This window comes from Camellia sinensis, chromosome 1 (genome assembly GCF_055761805.1).
Source record: "Camellia sinensis isolate YWXY chromosome 1, ASM5576180v1, whole genome shotgun sequence".
NCBI classification, from domain to species: Eukaryota; Viridiplantae; Streptophyta; class Magnoliopsida; order Ericales; family Theaceae; genus Camellia; species Camellia sinensis.
In genome coordinates, this window is record NC_138961.1 from 42349512 (window position 1) to 42364647 (window position 15136).

A 15136-nucleotide genomic window follows, 5' to 3' on the forward strand; every position below is an offset into this window, starting at 1 on the left:
TTTTGTTGTCAAGCTTTAAACACTCAATCTCTCCCTCCCTAGCCTCATTTTGACTGATAATAAACTCAAAGAAGAGAAGAGAGGGTCGGTTGGAAGAAGAGAGAATAGGAGATTGAGGATTGGCCAAAAGCTTGGAAATTTGGAGGTTAAGCTCTAAGAATTGCCATAGATTGTGGAGATTAAACTCCTTGGTGAGTAATTCATGCATTTTTAGTCATCATCTTGTGAATTCAAGTCTAATAGATGGCCAAGAGCATGAATTAGTTTGAATGTGAAGGGATTGAGTTGTATATGTTGAATTTCAAGCTAATAGAAGCATGCATGTAAAGAATTGTTATAGATTTCCATGTTTGAGCTTACTTTGTGTAATCTATATTGAAATCTGAATGAAATCCATGGGTATGACCACTTCTTCACCAAATAAGTTGTGAAAATGTGTATTTCTTACATGCAAGAGTAGATCATGAAAGTGCAAGCTTTGTATGTTGAAACTTGATATGTTGGTGATGAATTTGGATTAATTTGAGGCATGCATGTAAATGACATAAGAAATTGAGCTTCCTAATGTTGTAATTTTGTATTGGTAGCATGTTAGCATGAGTAAATGTGAATTTTGAGCCATAACATGCATAAATTGTGGGTTGAAAGTCGAGGTGAAACTCAAGAACTCAATCTGGAATTTCCAGAATTTTGACTTCCGCTCGAGCGGGGGAATGGCCGCTCGAGCGGAGAAATCGTGCTCCCAGCACTTTTTACAGAGTTGGATGTCCGCTCGAGCGGGGAGTTTTGCAGACAGGCCTTCCGCTCGAGCGCTTTATGCCACGCCCGAGCGTATTTTTCATGCAACCAGTACCTTTGCAGGCCTTAACGGTCCGCTCGAGCGGGGAAGTTGACGCTCGAGCGGGGACCCTGTTCTCTGACATTTTATATGCTCGTTCTGTGTTTTGTTTTCCATTCTCTTTCACTTGTAAGCACTCTTAGGCATGTGTTAAGCATTGTAAATGAGTTAATGAGATAAGAATAAAGCCTAAAGAGGAATATGTGAATTAAAGAACGGGTTGAATTGATAATGACCCTTTTGTGTTCATGGAATGTATAGGGTCAAGCTCCAGGGCGAATCCACAAGCTGATCACTGTGAGTAATATCAATATTCGAATAATTGTGAATGTTCAATTGTTTATTCCCTTATAAGCTGTATGAATTGCTGATTGGGATTGTGGACAAAAGTCTGACATGAAAATAATTGGACCTAAGGTCGTTTTGATAGAAATGAATGGACTAGAGGTCGTTTTGATAGAGATGAATGGACCAAAGGTCGTTTTGATAGTAATGAATGGACCAGAGGTCGTTTTGATAGAAATGAATGGACCGAAGGTCGTTTTGGTAGAAATGACTGGACCAAAGGTCGTTTTGATGTACATGAACGGACCGAAGGCCGTTTTTACATAAATGAATGGGCCAAATGCCAGTATGTTTGGAACTACAGTCACTCGATCTAAACCTTGCATAAATGTACCTATGTTAAGTAGGAATATGAATTGGGCCCAAGGCCGTTTGGAGTATGTTGTCTTACATATTGTTTATATGACTTCTGTGTTTGATATTATTCACTGGGCTATCGCTCACGCTCATTCATGTGTTTGTAGGTGAGCCGAGGGAAGTCCAAACCCAGCCCCAGTGAAGTCTGCCAGGAACAACATGAGTTTTGAGAAAGTCTGCCTAGTGTCTCACGCACGAGACCTATCCTTGCCATTTTGTTATGTAACTATATTTTGTCTTGTTGGCAAGGACTTTATGTATATTTGTAAATAGTCTGTCATGGGTTGACTTTGTTGGATGATCCTGTCTGTAAAGAATTTTTGGTATTGTACTTTTGACGTGGGTTATTAACATATATGAGTATGGTTTGTTTTGAAGTGCATATAAGCACGACTCTATGGACAAAGTTTTTGATTATTGCTTCCGTTCGGCCCCTTTACTCTGTTGGGTTTTGTCTATTTTGGTTTGAGGCCATAGGTAATCTTAGGATTACTAGCCGGTTACGTCCTTAACCCATAGGGGGCGGGTTCAGGTCGTGACATGGCCGGTCGGCCATTGCTTCCTGTAGAATCCTGCAATTGACAGCAGTAGAGGGCAAGCAGTGTATGGCATGAAATTTTCAAGCAAATGTGTGCATGACCACTCTCCCTATCATGCCAAGGACTCAAGGGAGTGCGGCTCTTGGTACTCGGGCCACCAGTCACGCATTTCGATGCATGATGGCCAAAGGTACCAAGCTTACAACTTAATGTAAATGCATGCTACAAACAAATGAATGCTAACACCCTATCATGTTAAGATCAAGGGCGTCGACGACCGAAGATTGAGACGCGTTTCGTCACTTTAAGTACGAACACTCCTCAATTCTCATGCTTGGTTTGACACCCCAAACCAAGCAAAAGGTAATGCAAGTATGCAATGTACCTCACATATGCAACATGGGTCAAATATGCAATGTGAAGCTAAGTAAGCAAGGCATGCCAAATGCAATGCAAACTAAACATGCCAATGTGTAATGTACTAAAGCATGCAACATGCAATGTAGTAAACATGGACAAATATGCAATGGGACTAGCATATGGCAACACATAATGAGCCAAATATGCAACAAACACATGACAAACATGTAATGGTGGACTTAAACCATAAAGGACAGACCCAAGCCTTGCCATAAACAGTGGCCAAAAGTGCCAAAAATGGTGGACAAGTGCTCATGCAAACATGCACACCAATGAGCCAAAAACCCAAGCATGGAAAGCTACTCTCAAGAACACTCAAAGGTGGTAAGTATGGACATTAAACACTCATGTTAACTTCTGAAACAAAAAAAACATGTGAATGATGATGCCAAGTCATGCTAGGGAATAGATGCAAAATGAAAGGCATTCAAGGCCACAAATGGGAGCATTACTCAACACCTACCCCAAGAAAGCATGGTATGAGCTATACAACCAAAAAAAAAGCGTTTTAATGCACCAAAATAAGTCCCAAAAGCCCGTGATATGGCAGCTAAGAGACACAAAACAAGAGGCACGCACAAAAGGCCATGCGTGGAGCATAGGATCATGTCTCTCCGAAGCATTGAAAAGATAACAAAATGCAAACATGCAAGCATAAAACGTGGACTGAAATGTCGTAATAAGTGATTCCAAATCACTAAAATAGCCAAGAAAATGCATGCTAATGACTCACACACCCGATGCCAACATGCTAGAATGCAAAGGGGTTATACAAAGCATGAAATGCATGACCAAATCAACACCCAACAAACCTCAAGCATGGCAAAATATGACTAAAAGCTTCACAAAGTTAGGCAAAAATGTGCAAGCATGATGGTCTAATGGCAAGATGCATTTCTAGGCAAAATGAGGGAATAAAAAGCAAGTGTATTAAGCATGAGAGGGGCCATTAATCCGACCAAAAATAGAGGCATATTATGACCTAATGACACCCAAAAACCTCTGAAATGGAGCCAAAGACAACTAATCATGCATGCTACCCTTATGAGCCAAAAGTGCAAACAAAAGAGAGACAAAGGGAGAGGGATGTCCCTCCCCTATGCAAGACTTCAAACCCCCTTTTTCACCACTGAAAATCCACTGGATTTCAGTGGTGAGAAGGCCAATACACCAAAATAACCAAAGCTTAACAATGGAGGCACAAAAAGGTCCAAACAAGGCCTTAGAGAGGGAGGTCAACCCCCAACACCAAAACAACCTTAATGAAGTATCTTAAGCATGCAAATACAAGACTTTTTTTAGTTAAACACAAAGTCTAAATTAGTAAGCAAGATAGGTTAAAGACTAGTGCAAGATTGGGGAATCTAAAGCAAAAGTGTTACCCTTGAAGAACACCTCAAGAACAGCAAGCTCAGGCCCCTTTTTCTGATCAAAACCAACCCAAAACCTCAAGAACATACTCTCAAAGTCTCCAAAGTTGAAGTATGGTGTAATAGTGGGTGACTTAGTGCAAAACTAAGGTCAAAACACACTTTTGGGGCCTCTAACACACACAAAAGGGAAGAGAGAGGAAGATGTAGAGAGAGAAGGTGATATATATCAGAATATATATGTAAGCTCTGGTTTTTTTGCTCAACCCCAACAAAGGAGAGGGGAGGTCTCCTTATATAGACCATGCCAAGACCAAGCTTCCAAGGAAAACTATTCAAAAAGGGTCAAGGCTTTCTAAAGAAGCCAAGGCAAAGGGGCTAAGGCTTCCTTAGGGAGCTGGGACAGGTGTCCAAGCTTTAGAAGCTTGGACCTTTGTCTTAGCTTCCTCAAGAAGCTAGACCAAAAAGGTGCAAAAGGGGCAAAATAGCTACACTCGTGCACGGGGGCAGGGTTTGTGCATTCCAGCTAGCACAGCTGGCATGCACCATGCCTGAAAAAGGCAAAAAGGTGGCACCGGCCAAAAAAGGACGCCATCGGCCAAACAAATGGTCGGCCGACCACACTAAGTGCCGACCGGCCAATGGTATATTTCACCAATGGCTGGTAGCAAGAACACACGGCCGATGGCCTCAATCCAAGGCCGGTGGGTGCCAGGGGTAGCTAACAAGCTACTCTTTACCCACAGGTGCAAAAACAAACAAGTCCTTGGGGTAAAACCAAGCACAGAACAAACAAGTCGAGAGATCCTAAGGCAAGGCGCATAGCCAAGGCTTCCGGGAACTCAAAACAAACACGAACATGGATGATTACCGAGTGTTCAAGCGGTGACGTCCAAGTCTTGAGGACAGTCAAAAATGGAGTGTCTACAGTGGTCCAAAATATCTTCATCTCGGACTGATATAATACACAGTCCGCTCGAGCATGAAACGCCCCGCTCGAGCGTCAGATACAGACTTACGGTCGAGCGTCAAAAGTGCCGCTCGAGCGTTGAATGCACACTTCTAGAAGTTCTGCAGACGAAGGTCCCTCCTCGAGCGTGAAAGTGGACGCTCGAGCGTCCGATGACCTGCGGAGTAAAAATACTGGGAGATGAATAATCCCGCTTGAGCGCCAAACAGCCCGCTCGAGCAGAGGAACAAAAGCAAAGGGCTCACTTGAGCGTCAAAAGCCTCACTCGAGCGTAAAGGCCAAATCTGGGCATCAACTCTTGGTTTTTGAACATGACCAACCTGTTTCAAACCTGCCCAACACAACCTAAGACTCAAATACAAAGAGTAAAGGATGGAAACGAGAGTAAGACAACAACACATCCACGGAACCGAGTCCGGAATACAATAAACAAGGAAGGGAAAACTGGGATCGCTATAAGAGACCTAACTATGGCAATACCGAATATATCTATGAAATCAATACCTAACATATGTAGGAATATATACCCTATATACATTAACATCATCCCTCAAACTCAAGGAGGATAAACATCTTGAGTTTGGAAAGAGAAACTAAAACATGAAATAAAACTAAATAAAATAAAAGGCAAATAGATTGCAAAATCCGAATGGGAGCGCATGAAATAGATCAGAGGTCAAAACTGAAGCCGAGAGACAATTTATGGTCGTGTTGGACCATATTGTTCCTATATCATCGTGAATATGGTTATACACCATGCAAACCACCTACCCACCTCGCGCACAATCCAAGCCATACTCTCTAGCCTTGCCTTGGCCGCCCGCCGGATCTCATCCTATTCGGCTGTCATGTTTTTCTTTCAGTATCGTTTCGTGGTGATCTTTTCCTCTATCCGCTGGCTTATTCCTACCAAATATATCTTTACCATATTTTCTTGTAACACCCCAATTTTTCATACCCAAATGACAATACAATAATCATGGCCCTTTTAAAGAAAAGCCAATTAAACAATCCCACACTTGCATTTCTTAATGTAAATAATTCCTCACGCGATGATACATTAGTCCAACAACAAGTAATTAAACAAATAAATACTCCCAAGGGTTTACAAGTTTCCAAGGCTTAAGCCTGGTTACACAAAATGGTTATTCAAACCCACACAAATACAGCCCTTGGCTTACAGTCAGAGTCACAGCAGAATGAGAGTTTTGTACTCTCAATACACACATTTTCTAGCCTTCAGTTAGACGGAATCACCACATCCTTTCCTGCACAAAAATCCCATATGTGTAGACGCGCCCGCGTGAGGCCTTCGCTACAGTTCGGACTCGATTTTTGTCACGGTTCTTAATCTGAACCAAAGAGTCCAAATCCGGCAAATCGTTTTGAGAAACAGATTTTTGAAAAGAAGTGCCAAACATGGACTGCTTTGCCAGATACAGAGTCGCCACCTAAATATTTTTTAATGGGGAAATTTAGGAAACCCTGACTCGGTGCCGAAGGCCACATGTCCGTCATCACCAGAGTTGTCTCGGCTCGGGAGCTTGGGTACGATCGGGGAAGGTCAGCTATGAGCACCCCCTTTCGCCCGGTCCGAAGACCGGCCTCTACTAACCATGATATCCGATTTTGAAAACGTTTATGTGTTCTTATTCCATTTATTAGCCTAGAATTACTATGTTATGCGCGCAGCAAACAAGTATAGACTAGATTGCCTAATTTGGAAACAAACATTGCATATCCGTTTGTTTTGAAAAGCGCTTTGGAAATTGCTACTCGCAAGTAGGCTAAAATACGGATTTCAACGAGTTTTTCCAACTCAAACAATCCAACCTTCACCCACAGGCATTCAAACAGTTTATCTCATATAAGCATTTAGCCACATGGTAAGCATGCTATCATGGCAACATTCACACGCATGCGAGATGCTAAAGCATAAATACTTACATCGTACTCCGTGCCAAAACAATAAACTAGTTAGCAAACATGCATGTCTTAGTTCATGTTAAGAATGACTAATGCAACGCATACAGGATGCAATTAGATAGGCTCGGCTTATCCTAAACATGGCATGTGAAATGCGATCAACTATCACATATTCAATTTTTGAATTGAAATACAGATGCAGTTAGTGTGATGTACCGAGCCTAATGCATGCAACACAAATATATGAATGCACGCATGCATAGCATAAGGAGTGCTTATTTAAACGTGCCCTAATCTACCATCAAAGCAGGTAAATAAAAGGGAAGAAAGAAGTGGGGGTTGGAAGACATTCACACACTCACCCACACTTATTACAGATTTGCCCTCGCCCGGAGGGACCAAATAAATATTACAAATAATTAACTACGCAAGCTAATTAAATATTACAAATTGCCTAATCAGCTAAGCAAATTAATTTAAGCTAAGAAAACTGATAAACTGCCTCGGGAAATGCGCCGCCATGCATAGGCTGCCTCTGTTTTCCTTCCTTCACTCCTCTGGAGGTTGTCAAAACCTCAGGACTGCTTCCTTGGACACTAGGGAATACCACCGGCTGAATGGAACCGTCACCGGCAGTGTGTCATGGCCATCGGCACAAAATGAAGCTGTCGGCAGAGAAGGGATTGCCGGTCGGCACTTAACACTGCCGGTCGGCAAAGTGTTCCTGCAGAATCTGCAATTGACAGCAACGGAGGGCAGGGCAAAGCATGGCAGCACAATTCAAAGCATATATGCACCATTCATGCCCCTTATCATGTTTGTGACTCAAAGGGGCATGTGTCTCGATCCTCGGACCACCAATCACGCATTTCCATGCATGATGGCCCAAGTGATCAAGTATGCAACTTCCATGTCAAATGAAATGCAAACCAATCAAACAAACTAGGGCCCAATTCCTATCATCAAGTCAAGGAACAAGGCATGCATGCAAGATGCAATGCAACCTAAGCATGCAAGCTAAGGATGCAACATGGCATGGCAAGGCACTTATGCAAGCATACAAGCAAACATGAGGCAATGCAAATGGATGAAAAGATGGACTTACACATGATTTAGGCAGCTCTAATTAGGCCTAAAACAAGGGCCAAAGTGCTATAATATGAGGGACCAAATACATACACACATGCACATAATTGAGAGCCAACACTTAAGCACAAATGGAGCAACTCTCAAACACAATTGAAAGAGGCAATCATGGACATATGGCATGCAACATAAGCATTAAAAATCATGTTAAAACATGGTGCCAAACCAAGCAATAAATCAAGCCAAACATGCAACAAATGGCCTAAGTGCTCAAAGCAAACCAATGGAGCATTGAACTACACTAAGCAAGACCAAACATGGCATGAAAAGAAGGATCAAAATCAGAGGTTTAGCATGTTAAAACAAAGCTAAGAACACAATGACATGACATCCTAAGGGCCTAAACATGGTGGCATGCATGAAGGCACGAACATGGAGCATGAGATGACAACCTTACAAGGCATTAAAGGGACCTCAAATGCAAGCTTACAAGCATACTATGAGGTCTGAAATGACATGGTGGATGGTCCCAAATCACCAAATCAATGCAAAAATGTCATGCTATACATGCACACACTTAAGGCCAATAAGCCAAAATGCAAAGGGGCTATATGATGCATGCCAAATCCGACCCAAACAACCATGGACAGACCTAAAACATGGCAAAACATGCGCAAAATCTTCACAAGACTAAGCCTAAAACATGCTCCAACAAGGGCTAACAACCTAAGGCACATTGAGGCAATAACAAGGCATTACATGGTAGGTATGCTAAGCATGCATGGTGTACCAAAACCAAGTAAAAACAGAGGCATAATACAATATATTAAGCATGAAAAGAAGCCAAGACATGGTCAATACACACTTTAACATGATGCTCCCTCAAGAGGCCAAAAATGGTCCATTTTCAAGGACAACAAGGAGAGGGGGTGGCCCTCTCCTTTTGGAGACTTCAAGGCACCATCTCCACCACTGAAATCCCTCAAGATTTCAGTGGTGAAGAGGCCCAAACACCAAAGTCCCGAAACTAGCACAAAATAGCTCAAAATGAGGCCTTTCAAGGCCTAAGAGGGGTCAAACACCTCCAAACCACAAAACACTCTTAATAAACAATCAAGAGGACTAAAAAATAGAACTTTTTTGTATTATACACCAAGCTCAAAAACGAATTTAAGATAGGTATAAATAAGGTACAAAAATGGGGTAAAAAGGGGTAAGGTTCTTACCCTTGAAGACCTCTTCAACAATGGTGCTCCAATGGTCCTCCTTAGCTTGAATCCAACACCAAAACACCAAAATCAGTCCCTTAGAACCTCAGTAGCTAAGTGAAGGCGAAACACTATGTGTTTGTGTGCAATAGTAAGACACAAACATACTAAAACACACACAAGAGGGAAAAAGAGAGAGATAATGTGTATCAAACCCTAACCCTAGAACTCAAACCCTAACAATGGCTGTCTAAGCTCTCCAAAATATCTCAAGTGTCTAACCCTTGCAACAAGAGACCAAGCCTCTCTATATAGAAGCTTATTGTCTTGTAAAGCTTACAAGACAAGCTTCCAAGAGAGAGATCCCTCCATTGTGTATGGAGGGGAGAAAAAAGCAAGACAGCTGTCTTAAAATATCTGCAAAAGCAGATGTACAATAATCGGCCGGCCAAAAATGCCATTTTGACAAAAAAGAGTGCCGACCGGCAAAAAATAGTGCTGACCGGCAACAAATAGTGCCGGCCGGCAATGTATACATTGCCGGTGGAAGCAAAAACCAGCCGGTGGCCTCTAGCCACTGCCGGTGGTGAGTGGGGATGCCTCACAAGACATTCCCTGCCCCTCCAAGGCAAAACACAAGTGTTTGGTGTGAGACCAGACACTAAACGGTCGAGTTCGGGGATCCTGAGGCAAGGCGCGCGAGCCAAGACCTCCGAGAACTCCAAACGAACACAAACATGGATAATCACCGAGTGTTCAAACGGTGACGTCCAAGTCTTGAGGACGGTCAAAATGGGGTGTCTACAGTTGCCCCTCTTTGACAGAACTCGAAAGTCATAACAATGACGGGAGTGAATGTCAAAGCCCAAAGATGACCCATTTTTGACAAGGCCGAAGACTCAGACAAACATGCAAGACAAACAAGATATGTGCCCGAAGGCAGGGGCAAAATGCAAGACAATGCACAGAGCCAGACATAACTTATGATCATGCAAAGAAAGCTGTAATGAAGCGAACATGCGACAATTTTAAGCTAGCGTACACCGAACTACACTACAATGCAGAAAGGATGTAAGAGAATTATGCAATTCTCAATACGTCTCACTCGGAGGATACAATACCTGTGCGGCTCGTCTGGTTGCACCAGCCTCAAATGAACCGTACATACAATATCGTGCCTGAAAAGAAAACAAACTTAACAGGTACAATATTGTTAGCAACATGCATGACAATGCAAGAATGGATGCAAAATGATATGCAATATATACAAAACAATGTATAAACAATGCAAATGAAGATGCAATGTAATTGAAACAATGCAAATTATATGCAAAGCAATTGAATCATGATCCAATCACGAGTGGTTCGAAACCACACCTATGTCAAATAGATTGATGGAGGTAACAAGTCTGTCTACCATAGAACGGTCAACTGAACTACGAGCATTGTAGACAGACACAAGAACAAGTATTGGGTGGAATGACATAAGTGGGGAAACGACCCGCTGGAGAAAGGACAATGATCCTAATGCCGGATGCAAAAATTACACTACAATGTAATATATGTATATGCTGGGGAGGTGGCAATGGATATGGCACGCGGGCCAAACCAAATCTTGCCTAGGTAGGGCATGTACGCATACAAGCCACGTCTAACATAGAACGGTCTACTGAACTATGCTTCGACACGAGAAGTATGGGCACATACCAAACCAAGCTCAATCATGGAAAGGCACGAGCCATAGATGGAAGGCGTGATGCAATGAATGCATGCAAACTACAATGCAATGGGTATGGCACGCAGGCCAAACCAAATTTTGCCTAGGAAAGGCATGTACGCATACGAGCCATGTCTAACACAGAAAAGGTGCCGCAACCCTCAAACCAACATACCAGCGTGGCATAGGCGCGTACACATGCAGAACTGTGTTTTACGTGAAAAGTAAGGGCACATACCAGACCAAGCTCAATCATGGAAAGGCGCAAGCCATAGATGGAAGGCGTGATGCAATGAATGCATGCAAGCTACAATGCAATGGATATGGCACGCAGGCCAAACCAAATCTTGCCTAGGAAAGGCATGTACTCGTACAAGCCATGTCTAACACAGAAAAGGTGCCGCAACCCTCAAACCAACATACCAGCGTGGAATAGGCGCGTACACATGCAGAACTGTGCTTTAACGTGAAAAGTAAGGGCACATACCAGACCAAGCTCAACATGGAAAGGCGCATGCCATAGATGGAAGGTGATGCAATGAATGCATGCAAGCTACAATACAATATTTACAAAATGCATGACAATGCAGTATGATGCGATCTACTGGGAAAAATGCATGGATGCATGCAAGCTACAATGCAAATGCATGATAATGCACTATGATGCAACGACTATGATTGCGGCTTTCCTTATCTTACCAACAGGGCGATATACTAGGTTGGTTCAGTATCTAGAACTGAGGTGCCGACATGCTGCCTCAATCTATGGGGCTTCCATACAGATTTCAAGCCGAGGATACACCCCTGGGTATTTAAACCAGACTTTAGTCTCGGAACTCCCGAACCTTTGCGTTCTAGGCATAAGCCATTCAAACTCTAGTTTCCACCGTCCCAGTTGGTCTTCTAGGAACTCATCGCAAACATAGGCAGGTGGCTTTACCAGACCACCGAAAGTCGTTCGGGCACGACAAACACCAAAGGAATTACACCTTCAGAGGATTTAAGGTCTCCTAGACCGGGATATACCTGCGCGGTTCGTCTGGTTGCTCCAGCCTCAAATGAACCGTACATACAATATCGTGCCTGAAAAGAAAACAAACTTAACAGGTACAATATCGTTAGCAATATGCATGACAATGCAAGAATGAACTGCACACATCAATGTGCCGAAGGTTTTGCACACCTTCCAAGGATTTAAGGTCTCCTAGACCGCGCATGTTTAAGGTCTCGCCAGACCGGCGCGCGTGTTTAAGGTCTCGCCAGACCGGGGCAATGTGCGGAGCAATGCAAGAATGAGGCACGCATGCCAATGCTAATGACGACACACATGCCAGCGAAAGTGTGACACGCATGCCGATGCAAATGAAGCATGATGCAAGATGATACAAATGAGACACGCGTGCCTCATAAAATGCAAAATGATACAAGTGTGACACGCATGCCACACGGAATGCAAGAATGAAACAAATGAGACACGCGTGCCTCATAAAATGCAAAATGATGCAAGTGTGACACGTATGCCACACGGAATGCAAAATGAAACAAATGAGACACGCGTGCCTCATAAGATGCAAAATGATGCAAGTGTGACACGTATGCCACACGGAATGCAAAATGAAACAAATGAGACATGCGTGCCTCATAAGATGCAAAAATGATACAAGTGTGAACGTATGCCACACGGAATGCAAAATGAAACAAATGAGACACGTGTGCCTCATAAGATGCAAAAATGATACAAGTGTGACACGTATGCCACACGGAATGCAAAATGAAACAAATGGGACACGTGTGCCTCATAAAATGCAAAAATGTTGCAAGTGTGACACGCATGCCACACGGAACGCAACATTTTGAAAATTGGACTTATACGCTACGCGAAGCCGGTTTATATTCAAAACAATGCAATGTACTAACAAGTACAAGTAAGGTGTGCAAGATAGCGCGAGAGGATACATGCAAGATGCAAGTGAGGTGCACAAAACAGTGCGATGTGGTGCGCAAAATAGCGCGAGTGATTTTGAAATGCACAAAACAGTGCGATGCGCTAAACAGCGCGATTGACATGCAATGCACAAAACAGTGCGATGCGCAAAACAGCGCGAACGATTTTGAAATGCACAAGACAGTGCGATGCGCAAAACAGCGCGAACGATTTTGAAATGCACAAGACAGTGCGATGAGCAAAACAGCGCGAACGATTTCATGCTCTATGCAAATGACGACACGCATGCCAATGAAAATGTGACACGCATGCCGATGAAAATAAGGGTGCCGATGCGAATGGGGCACGCATGCCGATGCAAAATAATACAAATGAAATAAATGAGACACGCGTGCCTCATAAGATGCAAAATGATGCAAGTGTAGCACGCATGCCACACGGAATGTAAGACGATGCTAAGTGTGACACGCATGCCACACGGAATGTAAATGGACTAAAATGCGTGACAACGCACGTGTTTCGGAATGCACGACAATGCATGGAATAAAAATGCAATGACAATGCATGAGAGATGTGCATGACAATGCAAGGGGTGCGTATTACAACGCATGTAGTATGTGCATAACAATGCAATTGTGAGGCGCATGACAGCGCGATGTAATGCACCGAAGTAGTGCGATGAACGCGTGCAACGCTCATGGGGCAACTTTTGAATTTAAAAAGATACAAAAAGGATACACCTTGCGCAAATTCGAGTGCCGCGCACAGAAGATACGACCCGAGGTCAAGACAGAGGCCGGTTGAGCGTCGGAGATGCACTTTCTTGCACTTTCTTGAGCTATGAAGACCACGAACTTCTCATATGGACTAAACAAGGCTGTGGGAACACCACCGGCCGGGAAGGGAGGCCACCGGCTGTCCACCGGCTGCAAAATAAATCCATCGGCACAAAATATTGCCGACCGGCAAACAGTTGCTGAGTCGGGGCAGTTTCGACCATTCACCTCGGGTGTTTTAAAATAGGGTTTCAAACCCTATTTTCTCACTTCCCTTGCACCGAAAACTCTTGCTCTCTCTCTAGAGTGTTTCTCTCTCCTCTTTCGCCCGTTTCGTCGCGTTCTACGCCCGTTTCATCGTCGGATTCGCGATTTCCTTCGCGTTTCGGACATTTTTAACCGAACAAAACTTTGTTTCAGTGCCTCGTTTGGCGTTCCCGCCTTTTTGGGGTTTGTTCCCCTCACTTTTCTCTTGATTTCCGTGCCCTTCCACATCCCGGCCTTTTCGGTCATTTTCGGCCTTCCCGGGAGTTGACTTTTTGGTTGACTCTTCGTATTCTAGCCCGGTTTTCCTTCCTCTGACTATTTTCTCACCATTTTTGACATGGCCGACGACATTCCATGCGGCGGGACTCCCCCGGACCATGAGATGGATCCCGGGGTCGAGCTCTTACCTTTGTGCGAGCGCCCGTTCGACCCGACGACCTACCGGCCGGCGATTCATGTTCTGCCCCCCGACGGTCTGCGCCAGTTCCGGAGCTTCGAGAGGCACGTGGCGCCCGAGCTATTGCTGCGCGAGCCTACCTCCCACCTTTCATTCGGCGCTTCCGAGGTAATTCTCTGTCTTCTGCTTTACTTTCCGCAATGTAGGATACAAAACTGCCGTAGCTAGTTGTACTCTTTAACTGCTGAAATCTGATATACCGTAGACTGTAGTTGACTGTAAACATACATACAACTGACATCTTTTTGAGATTGGCACATGCACACACACTGCACTAACCCCGAATCACTCAAACACACGGCGCACACTGTTTTTCACTGCAAACACACCGGTACCCGATATTGGTCTGAATCTGTTAAACTTGCACGCATGCTGTATCTGTTCTGACCCCCCCCAAACATGTTGACACATCACACACTGTGGTTCACTGTGAGTACACCGGCACCCGGTATTTGTTAAAATCTGTCAAACTTGCACGCATGCTACATCTGCACTGAACCACCCGAACACGCTGACGCATCACACGTATTTCACTGTAAGCACACCGGCACGCGGTATTTTTTTTTTTTTTAAAATTTGTCAAACTTGCACACATGCTACATCTGTATGCCTCTTAAAACTGCATTTTGAATGTTGTTTTGCCATTGTTATTTTCTGCTTGCAGGAGGATTCCCATACCATCCGCGGGTATGGGAATACTGGCGCTCGGGAGTGGTATGACGAGCTCCCTGATGCGGTTCGACGCATAGTGGACCGGGCAGGCTTCGGCGCCTTCTGCCGAGGGCTCTCGCGACTTACTACTTGCAGACCTCTACTCGCCGCTCTGGCGGAGAGGTGGTGGGACACCACCGATTCTTTTCATTTTTCCACAGCAGGGGACATGACGATGACCCCTTATGATTTCTCGATGCTCAC